The sequence below is a fragment of the Phalacrocorax aristotelis genome, chromosome 7, assembly GCF_949628215.1.
Source record: "Phalacrocorax aristotelis chromosome 7, bGulAri2.1, whole genome shotgun sequence".
NCBI classification, from domain to species: domain Eukaryota; kingdom Metazoa; phylum Chordata; class Aves; order Suliformes; family Phalacrocoracidae; genus Phalacrocorax; species Phalacrocorax aristotelis.
This window is the reverse complement of record NC_134282.1, coordinates 55,584,158-55,599,365: the sequence shown is the minus strand read 5'-3', so window position 1 is coordinate 55,599,365 and position 15,208 is coordinate 55,584,158. Positions and strand designations below refer to the sequence as shown.

Here is a 15,208-nt window from a genome sequence, read left to right as displayed (position 1 = left end):
TTGTTTTTTAGTGTTGCAGTGACACTGCTTTAACTTGACAAAGGCAGCATTCTCTTCGTGGCCATGTGCATTGTGAGCACAGCAGCTGCAATGACAGTAACCTCCTAAATAAGACTAGGTCTAATATGCACACTACTTTTGGAAACTAGAAATATGCATTACAAGCTAATATAAGCTTCAGGTGACTTTTTTATGAAAGCTGCTGGGATTCTAGCATCAGTCATATCTAGGGATTGGTAACAAAAGCCTTGTTAATATATTATCAGTGTATCGTTATTTCACTGCGGCTCTGTACGCTTTTCTCCTCTACTGTCCCTGGGTTCAGTGGCTTAGAGTAGGCTTTTCCAATCCTTGTCAATTGGACCTTGCTAAGACAAACAAGACGAGCAAAGTGGAAGGAGGATTAAGTAGGAAAATAATCTTTAACATGTGACAGTTTCATCAGCTGTATATAATTTTCTGGCAGACTTCTTTGTCTGTTTCCCTCTACTGTGCTATGAACGCAGTTCTCCAACTCTCTTCCTTTGCTTTTAAAGCACCCCTCGTATTGGTGTGGGTTTGAGGAGGGACTCTGACCAGCTGCTCTCAAATTCTGCTTGCCTGAGTGTTGCACTTAAACAGTTGGAGGTAAGTGGTTTTGGGTGTTCAGTGCTAGCCTCTTTCTGGGGCTGAGGACCCTGGGGTGAGCTAGCTGAGCTGTTACTGTGTGTGACCGTTTGGCCGTCAGTTTCTGCAGTACTTCCTAGGTGGCTTCATGAGGTGGAACGCCATTTACGGCCAGCAAGTGTGTGCTAGCTCCCTGCTCCAGCTTGGAGTAGAGCAACTTGTGGCATTAATGTGCTAGATGCAAGAGAAGCAGGCTCTGTCATCAGCTTCCCATGTTGGTGCAAAAGGGTGCACGTGCACCACCGAGATGGTGGCAGGCCCTCAGCCTGAGGGAGGTAACGCTGCTCTGCTGCATCCAGCTTGGGCAAAGGAGCTGAACAATTCTCCTGAAGCAATCTCATCTAGGATCTTAGATGCTATTTCAGGAAATAAATTCTTCCACTAGGTGCAGATTCAGAAGAGTGAAAAGCAGTGTGGAAGGAGCCTGTTAATCCTATTTTGCCATGAGATTAATTGTTGTCATGTGCTATTGTAGTTTTAATGCCATAATTCCTACCTCCTTAGAAAACAGATGTCCCTCAGTCTGACTGGCTCTGTTCCAAGATTTCATCTTGCCCTATTAACCATGGCATTGCTAGAACATAGGCCTTTTTCTTCCCTTTGTAAGAACTTAATTGCAAATTGGAGGCACTGGTTTCCTTTCCTGATCTGCTGTTGCTTCTTTCCTGGCGAATCTGAGATGGCATGCTTCCTCTTTCATACTGAGAAGTTATAATAGTCTTTGTGCTAGCGAATAATGAATTCTGAGGTGGAGTTAACAGGCATCATTAAGGGCTTGTGTCTAGAGGCATCTTTTGAAGTACCAACTTGTTTTCACTCTATTCTGTGTAATAGAATGCCTTGCTGCTTGATTTCAAAGCTTTAGGGGAGTGTCTGCAAAAGCAATCAAGCTTTTTCTGATTTCTTGCTAGGGCGAATGTGTTACTGCAGAGGATCCACACCAGAACCCTATTCCATCTGTAACTTTTTTACTTTTTGCTTTATTCCATTAGCCTGTATGAAGCAATAACAGAACAAATTAGTCAATTGCTGAGTTCAAGCTTTGGAAAACTAAGAGCATGGCAAAGAAAATAAATTCATTGCCTGAAGATGGTCTCCTATTTTTATTTTAAACAAAACAAATGTTTTACCAATTGTTTGTATTTGGGTTTTGGTGGGTGTTACAATTTGTGTGTTAAACAGACTTTTTAAGGCGAGGCGTTGTTTATTTGGATGCATCAGGTTGCAAGCAGTCTGCTATAAACCATGGGTAATTAGTTTCAGTGGTTAATTACCTGTGGCTAAGACTGCCTCACTTCTAGGCTGAATTTGTTTGTTGTGGTTTCCAGCCATTATATTGCATTCTGCCTGTATCTACTAGGTCCGAGTTCTCCTCTGGAAGAAATCATACTACCTGCAGCTGTTTTCTCTCTTCACATCATAATGCATTCTGTTGTGTAAATCAGACTAATGTGGGGTGGTTTGACTTCAAACAACACTTGTAACTGTTAGGACCTTTTCAATTTTTGAGTCTTAGAATCTGCCTATCAAAAATTAAAACCCTAGACAACACTCCCCCCACCTCCCAAAAAAAAAAGACCCAGCAAAAAACTGAGTGGTCTCTGTAATGACCACGTTATTGATCCCTCTATTATTCTAAATTAATAGCCTGCAATACATCCACAGCTAGCTCTCCACGCTGAGCTGAGCTGTTCTGAACTCACGGTGTTTTCTAAACACCTGTTTTCTAAAATATAATCAGCATTGCACAAATATGGTGTAAATTTCTTGCTCTTGGCAGTAATACATCTAGTCCAATAGACAAATCAGGTCAATGATTTTGGTACCAATCATTAATTTCAGTTAACAGTTTATTTTCTTGCAGGTAATCGATTCCTTGATAACAATGGTTATATGAGATTCCCCTAGAAATGTCTTGAACAAATATCTGCTCATCAGCTGTCCATCATTTAAAACATTTTAACCTTCCCAAGTCTTCCAGAATGTGGAATTGTGTGCTTTCTTTCTGCATGACGATACAAATGCATCAGACCTGTCCTTGGCTGCCTGAACGGACTTCCCCATAGAACCATCGGTCATAGTCCAGATCTTGATTTTTGCTTCAGGATGGTCAATTACTTGAGTTCAGGGATAGGATGGCTCCTAAAATTGCAGGGTATAGCTTGTAATAAAAAGCTTCATGGGGAGCAGGACTGTGGTGCATGCATGAAAATGGCACATGCAGATGTGGTTTTTGGAGGCTAAATTTGGGAATATAAAAATTCCTACATGGTCCAGTGGTCATAACAAGCTCACTTCTTGTTTTGTATGCAAGTGATTCTTTGACCTGCTGTCTCTAAATGGAGTACTATAGGCATACATGTTCATGAAAGCAAAATGTTCAGCACAACCAGAGATTCCTGCTGTCTTGTGGGGAAACGGCAGAGAATGAGCTAACTACCATAGGTGTTATGTGTGGGGCTCTTTTGCCACAGAGAGGCAGTAAGACACTGCTACAATGGAAAACCTAGCCAATACAGGTAGCTCTTGTGCTCCACCCCTCTCCTTTCTTTAGGCATCGCTTTGGAGTGGTGTGTATGGGAAGCCTACTAGCAAAACTGTCAGTACAACGCTAGTGGTGGAAACCCTGATGCAGGCATACTTAGTTGAGAATAAGTCTTCACAAACCAGATTGCGTTGATATAATTATTTCACTAGAAATAAACTGATATAGTTATTTTCTACTCAGAAGTGATCCATATACAAAACATAGGCAAAAATAATGCTTGGTGAGGTTTTTCCTTTGCCTTCTGCATTTTATCTCCACAGACAACTGACTTTCCAGTTTTGCGAATTTCTTAGGTCAAAGCTCCTAGAGTTCAAACCACCAGAGTCATGAATTCACTGGTAGATTTTCTGAAGTTAGAATTTGCCCTACTAAATTATTACTCTTGCTTCTAAAACAAGACATTGTGGTTAAATGTTGTTGGCACTTCATGGAATTCAAATTCTTGAAGTGTATATGGAGGCCAAGAGTAAAGAGTGAGTGGGTTTGCCCTGGAACCCTGTTTGTCTTTTGAATCCTTCAAGGAGAGTGGAGGTAGTGCATTGTGCTGAACCAGTTCTGTTCTATCTTTCATATATAAAGATTCAAGGTGTTAGGATCTGTTTGAATGGACCTTGAGAGAAGATTAACCCTTTAATTTGATAGAAGAGGAAAATAGTGATGAGAACGTTGGGGAAGGGTTCCAGGACCTCTTTTCATGATACAGGGTAAAAGAAGCATATTTTGTGCTTTGATTTCTTTAGTACTTTGTGTCCTGGTAGATGTGGGTGCTTTCCTGTGTGTTTTCTTTTTAAAATAAATATTAAGTCTACGCTGGTCTGTCCTTGAGGTATTAGCTTGTGAATAGATCAATGATTTTGATTTCTCAGTCCTTTCTGAAATTGATTTGATGGAATGCATTTTGAATCCAGTTAAAACAGTGGTTTGTTGTGTCGTCCCGTCCCCCCCACCCCCGCTGATATTGGTCTTTATTTGTAGAACTTTCTAGGACAGACAACCTGGATGAAACTTAAATTTCTCTTGGTTAAAAAAAAAAGACAGGAAAAAAATCTCTGAACAACACAATAGGACAAGGCCATATTTTTCTTTTAGATGACCTGCTCTCAGTAGTTTTAATGTTTTTGTAAACTGAGGCCTGTTCTGGATTTTGTCTGCCTTTGCTCTGACAGTAGCTATTGTGGAAATTGGTTATGGCTATTCACAATGTTACTTGCCTTCAGGGAGGTGAATGGTCTGGGCTTGACCTAATCGTACCACTTTGCCTCTGAAAATTATTGAGTGCTAATGACTCTGCAGGAAATTCTGCAGTAGACAGTTTGACTCCTGTAAAGACAATTCTCCTGGGATCACTTTTCTAAAGATGGAATTTGCGTGCGGTTTTATTCCTATTTCATGGAGATGAATAATTCAAAGTGGTTATTGATTTTTTTTTTATTATTTTTTAAAAATTTTTTCCCCTCACCTCCATTTGTTTTTCATCTCCGGTTTCATCTGAGCTATATCTTGAAAGAAAGCCTGTGCTGCAGTGCTGACCTCATCCTACAGGAGGGCATAAACCCAGGAGGGAATAGTGCCTAAAATGGACGCCCTATTTGATTGATGTCTAAAAACCATTTGCTTATTTCGCATCTTTTTTTTGTTTCTTGACTAGTAGGCCTTATAAGCAGCCTTGGATTCATTGTAAGAGAAGACTCCGTGCAACACCAGCTAAATCTGTGTGAGCCTGACAGGTTGTGGGTTCTGCTTCAAGGAATGTAGCAGAGCTGGTTTGCATCGCTTTCAGAAAAATGCCTGCATTTCAACTTCTCTGTCTCCAATTCTAGATATCACAATGAGGAGAAAAATGAAGCAAGAGTGGTATGGGTTAATAAAAACTGTACCTTTTTTGTTTAAGCAAGCCCTCTACAGTCTTTGACACAGCGTCACATAAACATGGTGGTATACTCAGAGTATTGCCAGCTTTTCCAAATGTATTTTTTCTTGGAAGTTTTACCTGTGCCACTGCCAATTCTAAATCCTGCTCTACCCTTTCCCCAGCTTTCCTTTTGGTTTGTCTGCCAGGTGTACTCCCTGCCTTCCGCTTGCATCATCTTCACAGTTGCCACTGATGCTAGCTGCCTGTCTCCTAAGATCCTGTCGTGATTTTTGTCAGAACTGTCCTACAGGTCTCCTCTCTGTAAAGCAACATGGCATCTGTTAGCTGGATAACCAACAGGGCATCTGGTGAATCGCTGCCTCTGGACTAACGCCCTCCTTTATAAGGACGTTCGCAGCCTTTTTGTCTCTGTTCAGGCCTTGGAGACAGTGTTAAAACAGCAAGTTCCCAGGAATCTGACCCATCTCAGGTCAGCTGGTTCCTTTTACAAGAGATTACTGGCTGATTCAGAGAAAGTAAGTGATCTAAGGCAGCTGAACATGTCTGGAAGAAAAAGATACCCTCTGCAGGAAGAGGAATCTTGCAGCATAGTTTGGCTCTTGCAGCTTCTCTCATATTGCCTTGGTTACATTTCTTTCTTTAAGTGATAGACCTGGCTTGTACCTTCTCCTTCATTCTGTATGTCTGTTGGGACATGTGGAAAGCTTTGCTGTGCCTCTGGCTCGAGCAGTCCTGTGGGTGCTCATCAGGTACTAATGCTGGCGAAGGCGGCTGAGGAAGTACAGCCAACCCGAACACTGTGTAGAAGGCATGGGTTTTTTTTCAGGTAGACATATGCTGCTTATTGGAAACGGCTTGGGAGAAGTTTTTCCTTGAACTCAGTGTTGTTAGGAAAACACTAGGGTTTGATCCCAGTGTCACTAAGAAATAACTAGGATTTGATCCTATTCCCTCCTTCCTCTCTGCTGCGTTATGCCACCCTTCTGGGTGCTAAGGAGTCATGCTGCACACACGCAGGGGACATACTGCTGTTCTTACTGTGCCCCAGTACTTGCCTCAATCCCTTTTTTCATGTTCCTTCTGGTCTTTCAGTACTGCTCATGTTTGCTCCAGTTTCGCAGCCTTGATTTATAAACCTCTTTATCCTTTCCACCGAGAGTTCTAGACAGGTCATCTTCTGTCATTTTCCCTAAAGCTTTTGAGTTGCTGAGTTAAATTAGGATCACCATTTTTAAAACCTTATTTTCTGGGACAAGAGAGACCAGAGTGTTGCCACAGAAAACTCACAGCATTCATGAATTTGTTTAAAGCAGGAATTGGAAAAGAGGCTGGTAATAGGTGCTGACAGTCTCTCTGGACCGCATTAGGGATGCAATTAACACAAAAGTAAAACCTTACTTGGTGAAGAAAACTATGAAGAACCAAATGGAATGGATGACTTGGGCTATCCACCTATAACCTTGTCAAATACCACAGCAAGTTTAGAGAAGCTATTTCTTAATAGCTCAGATAATCACTCTTTAGGCCCTGAAGTATCAGAAAGATTAAAAGATTATTCTCAAATTAAGGAAGAGAAACCTAAATATGTAACTTTATTGGACCTGCAAAGCAGCTGAAAGAACAAAATACTCAAGGGATCAAAGGTTCCTTGAAGTAGAAGTATACAAACAACTCACAGGGTGTCACTTCATTTCAGAAAGGATTATTTAAAAAATAAGGAAACCTGACAAAAGTGGGAAACCAATTTTTAGTCAGAATTTAAGCCGCCATACAGAATACAAAGGTACCAATAACTGTAAATAAGAAAGGAGATAGGAAGTAGGGAATACTCATACAATAGTTGCACAGAAAGATGCAGAAGTATTTAGCAAAACCAAATATCCTTTAAAACATCCTAGTAAAGCCTGTAGAAAAAAGTAAAAATTGCTGTACCTAGACAGAAATGAGGATAGCCAAGAGGATTTTAGAAGCGACTTGCCAAAGACTTGAACAAGTAATCAGTTCTTTGTTTATTGAAAGCAGATAGCCTGTGAAAGTCAGTGACTGGATAGTCAAAGAAAAAAATATATTTGAAGAGGACGGATGCAAACAAATCTTTGTGCCTCTCCGCAGTCTTCTCTGCACGGCATGCTGTGGTGATAGCCTGCTACCTCTTCTCTTGTAATTACTTTGGCAGTCTTGTGTAATGAGATCTCACAAGCCTGGGATGCAGACTAACGGAGAGGTTAGAGTCCTGTGCATTGAGAACTGTATGCTTTTCACACAGAGGTGCAGAGAAATACCTGTCCTCAATTAATATCAGGGCTATGGCTGGGTCTGGCCATGGTTATTCTTTGTCCCAATGCTTTTCAGAAGTCAGTATACTGTGCATCAGCACCTCTGTTCTCATTAAAGCCTTTGGCCTACAGCTGTGAAGAAAATAAAGTGTATTTGAGCAAAGGACAGTGGGCAACCCAGAGCTATTGTTCAGAGAAGCACAACCTCCCTAGGTTCAACACATATTATAAGCCCTATTCAGTTTTATGCTTTAGCTCTAATTCTTGGGGTTCTCATATTTCAAAAAGACACACAGCCTTGACTTAAATAAAAATGCTTTAAACATCATGGTAGAGAAAAGCATGGAGACAGGATGCTGGCTGCACCCTAAAATTTGAAAGTAACAGAAAAACATTTTAAGAAGTCACTTTTGTTATTTACGCAGCTCCGGGGGAATAGCCAGTCTGTGGCTTCTTAATATTTATGATCCAGAACATTCCCGTCAGTGTGATACTGACTCAGGCATGCAGCGATGAAATAAGTGTTCACGCTGTTAACAGTTTATTTAATTCTATATCCTAGTCAGATGGGAACTACACCTAGCATGCCAGGAAGCTGGGGTCTTTTCAAAGCCCTGCGGACAAGGAACCGAATTTCTTAGCCAAAAGACAGGATCTTTGTTTCAAACTGTAGTGATTTGGTGACTGTTGTCTGTTTGACTAATTGGAGAAGAGTTTATTTTGTTAGTATAAGTGGGAAAAACTCCATCTCTCTTCTCTAATTCAATAGTTGAAATAAATCTGTCCCTGCATCAGAGGATAACACTGTCTTTAAATGTCAATGTTCAAGTGGTCCTTGGAATTGAACGTCAATGAGCCTTACCTCAATACAGGTAAGAGCACTGGGTTTCTCTTGGGTTTGGGGTTTTTTGATTTTGTTGTGGTGTGGGTTTTCTGTTGGGTGGGTGGGGTAGTTTGTTGGGGTTTGGTGTTTGTTTCTTTTTTTGTTGGTTCTAAAGTTTTGTTTGTTGCTTCCCCAGCCCCCATTTTTTTAATCCTAAGCCTCGGTATACTCCTGTTCTATGCTTCTGGTGCCTGGTCAGTGATGTCCTGTAACTGTGAGGTGAATCTCCCAATTCCCTGAAGGTTTGAAGAAACCGAGATGTTCTCAATCATAGTTCTGTAGATCTTCCTGGCTTTAGAAAGTAGGAAGTGGAAACTAGAAGCTCAGTGCCCTCTCTTTAGGAACTGGAAGAGGCTTGAAGCTCCGTAAGTGCTTTCCTTATTAGTGCCCCTTTTCTTCTGCTTTTGGTAGCTATTTTTAGGCTTTTTGCTAAGTGATGACTTGTTGTTTTCTTTAAAAGCTGAAAAGAAGAGGTTATCTGCAACTGTTACCTGACCACATGAAGGCAGGAGGGCTGCCTCAAAGAACTGCTGTGCTTTTTAGGCCAGTTAAATAATTAGTGCATGGTAAAGGCAGGAGCTGTTTTTAGAACCTCTTCATCTTTGAGTAAGTGTCTTGCTGGTCAAGCATTACATACATGCCAAAGAACTGTGCTTTGTGAAAACCATACCTCATAAGTAAATTTTCTTTGTAAAAAAAAAAAAACCACGTGCAAAGTACAAAAAGAAGCATTCCTGGCTGCTGGGGCCTGAACACATAACCAAGAACGGAAGGTGAGAGGTAGATTAGAGACAGTAGATGCATCAACTCTCAGTTATGAATTTTGTAGTGATAGCTATTTCTGATGTAAATTCTCAATAGCAATTGGAAGACACGGAATTTTTATGACATACAAAGATTTTGAGGCAAAAGAGAGATAAGAGCGTGATGTGATATTGTTGAAACAATATTGTTTCCTTCTAAAACAAGATCACAGATGGAAGATAGCAAGCTGGCCTGTTTAATGTATATATTAAAAAAGTTTTAATACTGTTAAGGACATCAGACTAGTTCATGCTTAAAAGTGTACTTGCATGACTGTTAACAGGGAGGGGTTTTGGAACAATTGCTAATATCAGTAAATGTCCCGATTAGACAGACGTTACAAATCTTATTTTGCTGCTTAAAGTAAAATATGTTATATTAGTATAAAAATATCACTAGAGAAGGAGATCTTGCTGTCCTAAATACCCTGCTAGCGACTAAATTTGGTCACCATTGTAATGGGCATAGAAAAGAAAAAGGCTGCAGGGTTGTGTGTTGCTGTGTGAAATGTCCTGGTGCGTATGCCCTTCTCGTATGTGGTAGTGGGGAGCTGTGATCCTGAAGTGCTCTGAAAAATCTACTAATGGCAACGCAATTTCCAACATAGACCACTTCTAGACCAAGGCTATCTAACCCCGCTCCCATCCTTCCTGCACCAGTTGTACTTCTCTCTGGGGTGACATAGCCATGTGTCTCAGTGTTGTAGGTTTATTAGGAAAGACCTGAAAAACTGTAGGCTGGATGAAATTATCCTGTAGGCCAGGTCCAGCCTGTAGGTGGCTACCCGGGCAGTTCTTACTCTTAAGTGGGTGATGTTAACTCAAATATTAAGAAGCCTAGTTTATATGCGGCAGTAGTAGCAAATACATCCTCTTGCTTTGTCCTCAGCACTGCTGCAAAGCAACACCTTTTAGATAACATCCTTTGCTCACCTTGTACATGTTTAAGCTGAAAAAGGGGACTGCATGTTTGTTTTGCAGTGATTCTGCATCCCCACCCATTTACTTTGCTCTTTAGTTCTGACTCCTTATTCGCTTCAACCATGAAAACCTCTCTAGCTTGTGTTGTACTGGTTATAGTGGGATGACAAGCACAATAGCCGGTTATAATGATCTCCTCTGTTTCCAAGACTGTCTGTTGTGGTGCACAGGGGATGAGAAAATGAGTCTGAAGTGATGGTGAGCAGAGGAGGCTGGGAGCACGGATAACAAAGGTAATATATTCATGTTTGGGGGATGGGGGGAGGCAAATATAGCCTATAAACTTACGCCAAAAAAAAAAAAAGCCATCAAGGTGGAGCCAGCCCACTTCTGTCTTGTGCAGGGGTAGTAGTGTACAGGGAGTATGCTGCAATAGACTTCCTCTTCTATTATAACATGGAAATCAGTAAGCTTTTGCTAACTGGTGGCTAAAAAATTATCTAAAGCTAGATTGAATATGCTGTTCCACAGTTGTTATATTAAGGATCAAAATAAATGTCTTCAGGATACCAGAGAGAAAAACCTAGAACATGGGACACTCTTAAAAAGGACTTGGAAGGACCTGGGGACCACTAAGATTAGTATTATACTTGTGTTCTCAGTGAATAGATGGATACTGGCAGGTGTTATCCTGATGCTGCTCTTTCTCATGATGAGGGAGGTTCTTACTAGCATCACTGTCGCAAGCAACATGCCCTGGATCTGTGCAGGGCCTGTGCTATTTGCCATGTCATAAATGGTTTGGAGTATACTGTGAATGCTGAAATAAATAGCTGGCTGCTGGTTTGAGGTTATTGATGGTCACTACATCAAGGGCTGGCTCTAAAGAGCAGCAGCAATCTCAATACTTAGCTACAGTCAAAAGGCAAATGGAATGGTAGGAATTAGAACAGTAGAAAACACCGCAGAAAGCATCATTATGCCCTTATGTTGGTGTATAGTGCTCTCAGTTCTTGAATGTGTTGTGCAGTTCTGGTCCCTCTCCCTCTTTCCCTGTCTCAGAAAGAATATTGTAACATCAGAAGAGTGATAGGGATGATCAAAAAGGCTTCGCTACAGGAGTAGACTTAAAAACTAACCAACCAAATGAAAAAACCAAACCTAGTAGTTCTCGCCTTACAGAAAAGGCATTGGAAGAGCAATGTGACAGATAAAGGAATACAAATGCTGTAGTGAAGGTTAATGGGAAATGATTCTTTTTTTTCCCCTCATAACCTAAGAATTAGGGATCACTAAACAGATGTTACAAACCAAATATACAAGAGGAAGTAATCTTTACATGTGATACATCGCTAAACAATTGCCACAGTGTTCAGAAGTACAGCTTCAGAAAGCAATAGAGAAGCTCATGAAGTTTCTGCATGAAGATGCAGAAACAACCTTTGGTGAGTGAGGGCATCTGCCAGGAGCTGAGAGGTGTAATTGGAGGTATATCAATCTGTCATGTATTTTATGCTCTTTCCCTAGCTGTGGGCTAGATGGGTTCACGGCCTGACCCAATGTTCCCATTCTAAAGTTCTTAAGTATTAAGGGTCATGAGAAGGTTTTAGAGGCCAAACTTTGCTGTATGAGGGAGTAGGGGCGCACAGGTACGCTATGGAATGGGCTTTTCTGCATCTTCTCCACTCTTTGCAGTCAGGAATAAGGAACACATGGAGGTGTGGTGGGCTGCGTTCTGACTGCTGTCCCAACAGTTTTAATTAAAATTATCAAACAAAATTGAAATGATTGATCATTACCTTACAACTAATAGAACTAGTTATAACAGCACCAAGAAGCAGCAGCATGAAAAAGCCTAGGATGAGCAAGAAGGCTTGCTTCTGCTCTTTGAGGCAAACATTTCATAGAAGTGAAACAACTTCTTCCATTCCATGGATTGACTGTGGGGTAGGGAGATAAGCCTTTCTGCAGATGAAGATGACGCATTCCTGATCCAATCTATGCAGTGATTTTATTTTTCCACACCCCTGTCATCATTTGTTTCACAGTCCTGGCTACTGCCAGAATCCATGCATTCTGTGATGACAAGACTTTGCTGAAGTCACATGTAGTGCTCAGTATATACAGAACTGAATGTTAAGTTCCCAGTGTCAATGGGTGGCTGTAGACATTCAACCATGACTCCTTCTTCAGCATATATAGAACTGTTCTTCACTGTAATCCCAGCACTGACTTTGGATTTATCCAAAGGAGCTTTTACATTTAGGTGGTCTTTGTAGTTTCCAGTAAAGTCTATCCATTAGTTCCTGAATTAAACAAGTGTAAATCCATAGATTCTCATTACATATTATGTATTATACATTGCAAAAAACCCCTTTCACTTTCCACCAAAACAGAAAAATGGTCAGCTCTACGCAGTTAATATCAGCTCTCTGCTGTCTTTCAAACAAGGCAGCAGGAGCTTGTTCTCCTTTTCATAATCCAGACTTTTTCCACCAAAAAAAATCTGGCTTCAGACTGAACCCTCATTTTCTTACCAAAGATGAAACGCTTTTAAGTATCTCAGCTGAGAATTGTGCTTGAAAGTGTTGACTATTACTCGTGTGTGTTGGTATTGGTGACCAGAACCAGCTGCCCCTGTGAGTCACTGGAAGGCCAGTATGCCTTGCTGCAGATCTTTCAGAGAACATTCCAATAGTTTGTCCCAGGATTTAACAATCCAAAGGTGTATCACTTCACTGCAGTTGTTGAGTTCCTGTGGCTGGGAGGTTATGCTGTACTGATGATTCTGGTGACTGGAAGAGAACTGTGTCCCTTACCAGCTGTTAGTTGTAGTCTGATTTGACTGTCAAGTGAGTGGTTGGGTGTAGATCTACAGAATTGCTTCCTGCAGTGACTTTTGTGCTTGGGGGTGAAAGCAGAATATGGAAGGCTCTGTTCTCTCCCAGGGCTCACCACAGAGGCTCCAGCCCACTGGGAGTGGTTCCCAGTCATCACAGTAGACTAGCTGGCATCATCAGGTAGCTGGTGTTACTGCCAGTGTGTTGGAACTGTCAAGCAGGAGACTGGGATGTGACAGATGTAATGGAGCAGTTCGGCAGCTGCCGTAGCATGGAACTATTATTTTCAATAGTTTGTCCCTTGAGAATTTTTTAATTTTTGGTCTTTTTAAATAGGGTGTTAAGAAGAGGGTGTTACCTGTTTGAAACTTACAGAAATCAAAGGTGTTTTATTCCAGTGTGTTAATTTTTCCTGAGGTTCACAGATATTTTGTGCTGATGGATATAATCTGAAAGCTACAGAAGAGAAGGTTCTAGTGGTTTGGCTGTGTGTTGTTTTGGGTTTTTTGTTTTTGTGTTTTTTTTTAAAACTCATCAAAATTCTGTGATATTTTTATTCCTGAGCATTCCATTGCTCCTGACAGCCCTTGGAAGATCACTGAGAGGGAGACTTGCTGTAGGGCAGACAGGACATCTCCAATTAAGTCTGGAACCTAAAAGTAAGCTGGGATCTTGTGTAAGGCAAGCAGGGTACCAGTAGAGGTTTCAGTGCCTGCTATGAAAAAAGGTCACTATTGGCAACTAGCATGCCATGGAGTAAGCTGTATATTCCAGTGTTGGACTGGTAGTCTTAAACCCAGCAGAGCAGCAATAAGGAAGCATGCTTCTCTGCCAAGTGCCTTGGAGGTCAAATGAGCCAGATGCTGGTTATGAAACAAGTTGCAGGGTTCTTAGAAAATTATTTAAACATTAGTCTGAAAACAGTGCTGGAAATAGGGCTCCAGAGGTCAGGTTCCTGGTGTTCTTGCATTGCCCACTCAAGTTCTGTTATCTGTTCAGTGGGATCTGAGATCGTCATCGACACATCCCTGTTTGCTAGCAGCCAGACGCTGGGTGTGTGATACTGGGCACAACTGTCCCCAGGCAGGCTGCTGATGCTGTGCCTGGTATTTTGTGTTGCTTTTCTTTAACTGGAGGAGCTGCTCTGCAGCTGGAGCCAGGCGTGAGGTTCCAGTTTAAGAGTAACTCAAACCAAAGCACCTCCTCAGGTGAGATGGGGGGTGCCCCTCTGGGGCACTTCTCAGAGAAGCCTGACTGTAGGGTGTTGGAAAAAACCGTTCTGATAGCGTGGGAGCCCGTATGTTTGCAGGAGTTTGTCCAGTTCCACGTACGCTGGAGCGCTGGCCAGGCTCCTGCTGTTCACGGCGGCCCAGGCTGCGGCAGACCCGCCCGCCGCGGTGTCCGAGCGGTGCGGGGCTGGCTGCAGCTCACGGCTCTGGGCGAGTGTCCGCAAGCGCCGGGGCTCGCCCGCGGGGCCCGTGACGCGGCGCTTCAGGAGCCCGCAGCCCGGAGAGGGTTAAGCGGGCCTTGCGCGCTGTGGGTGGGTGTCGGGGGTGGCAGCTCCTCCCTCGGCTCGCCCTGACACAGCAGCCGCGCTCCGCAGCCCGGGCTGTGCCTGCGCGTCCGCGGCTCGCCGGGCGCCCTGCAACGGCTGCCGCTCCGTGGGCCGCTCCCCCGGCACAGGATGGTACGTGCGCGTTCCTTTCCTACCCGGTCAGCCCGACCTGGAGGCTGCCAGGCTCGGGATGGGCAGTGGAGGGTGTTGTTAGCCGTCAGAAATGTCAAGTCCCTAATACTGTTTGCGGGGCGGGGTGGGTGCAGGACTGAGGCAGCCAGCACTGGCTTTGTTCTTGCTCTGATGCTGTTCGCTTTGAAGAAAGCTGGTCGACCAGGGAAGGACGGGTTATTCTGGAGGCAGTGACTGTAAATACGGGAACCTGGCAAGCGGATTGAGCCCTGACCCGGGCTCTCTTGCTCTCCTCTGCCTTGTCTTGCGGGAGTTGCTGGGTCTGCTCTGTCCTTGCAGAGGAGCAGGTGAGGAAATCTTGGTGGAACAGCCTATAGCAGATGCGTTTTCTTTCCTTGGAATTTGGTCCTGTTGGGGGGGGTGGGTGGGGTGGGTGGGTGACTGGTCGTTGAGGGGGAAAGGACTAGCGACAAGGCAGAAGGGTAGCTGTAGATGTAGCTTTTTTTTTATGATCTGAGAACCTCAGCCCTCTCAGCTGCTTGTGTCCTGAGTATAGGAACAGAAACCAAATTCCCTAGCTGCTCAGCTGTTTACTGCACTTGTGTCATTGTGTCATTAGCTCAGACACGGAGAAGGATGTATGAAGATGCATCTGGAGAAGAATCTGAAGATATTCTGCCTGTCAGGGACTTAAGGAGTCCTGTAGCATTA

General features: G+C 42.9%; 1 protein-coding gene across 2 annotated transcripts in view; it reads left to right on the top strand.

The window, feature by feature from the left end:
- Positions 1-15,208, top strand: part of MAP1A (microtubule associated protein 1A) — a 73,258-nt gene that overhangs the window by 20,671 nt on the left and 37,379 nt on the right. The window contains exon 1 of one of the 2 annotated variants that reach the window (XM_075100927.1): positions 14,393-14,497. The exons of the other annotated variant lie outside the window; for it this stretch is intronic. The gene's annotated coding sequence lies outside the window, so the exon portion shown is untranslated. Of the gene's footprint in view, positions 1-14,392; positions 14,498-15,208 lie in introns of those variants that run through there. 2 annotated transcript variants of the gene reach the window in all.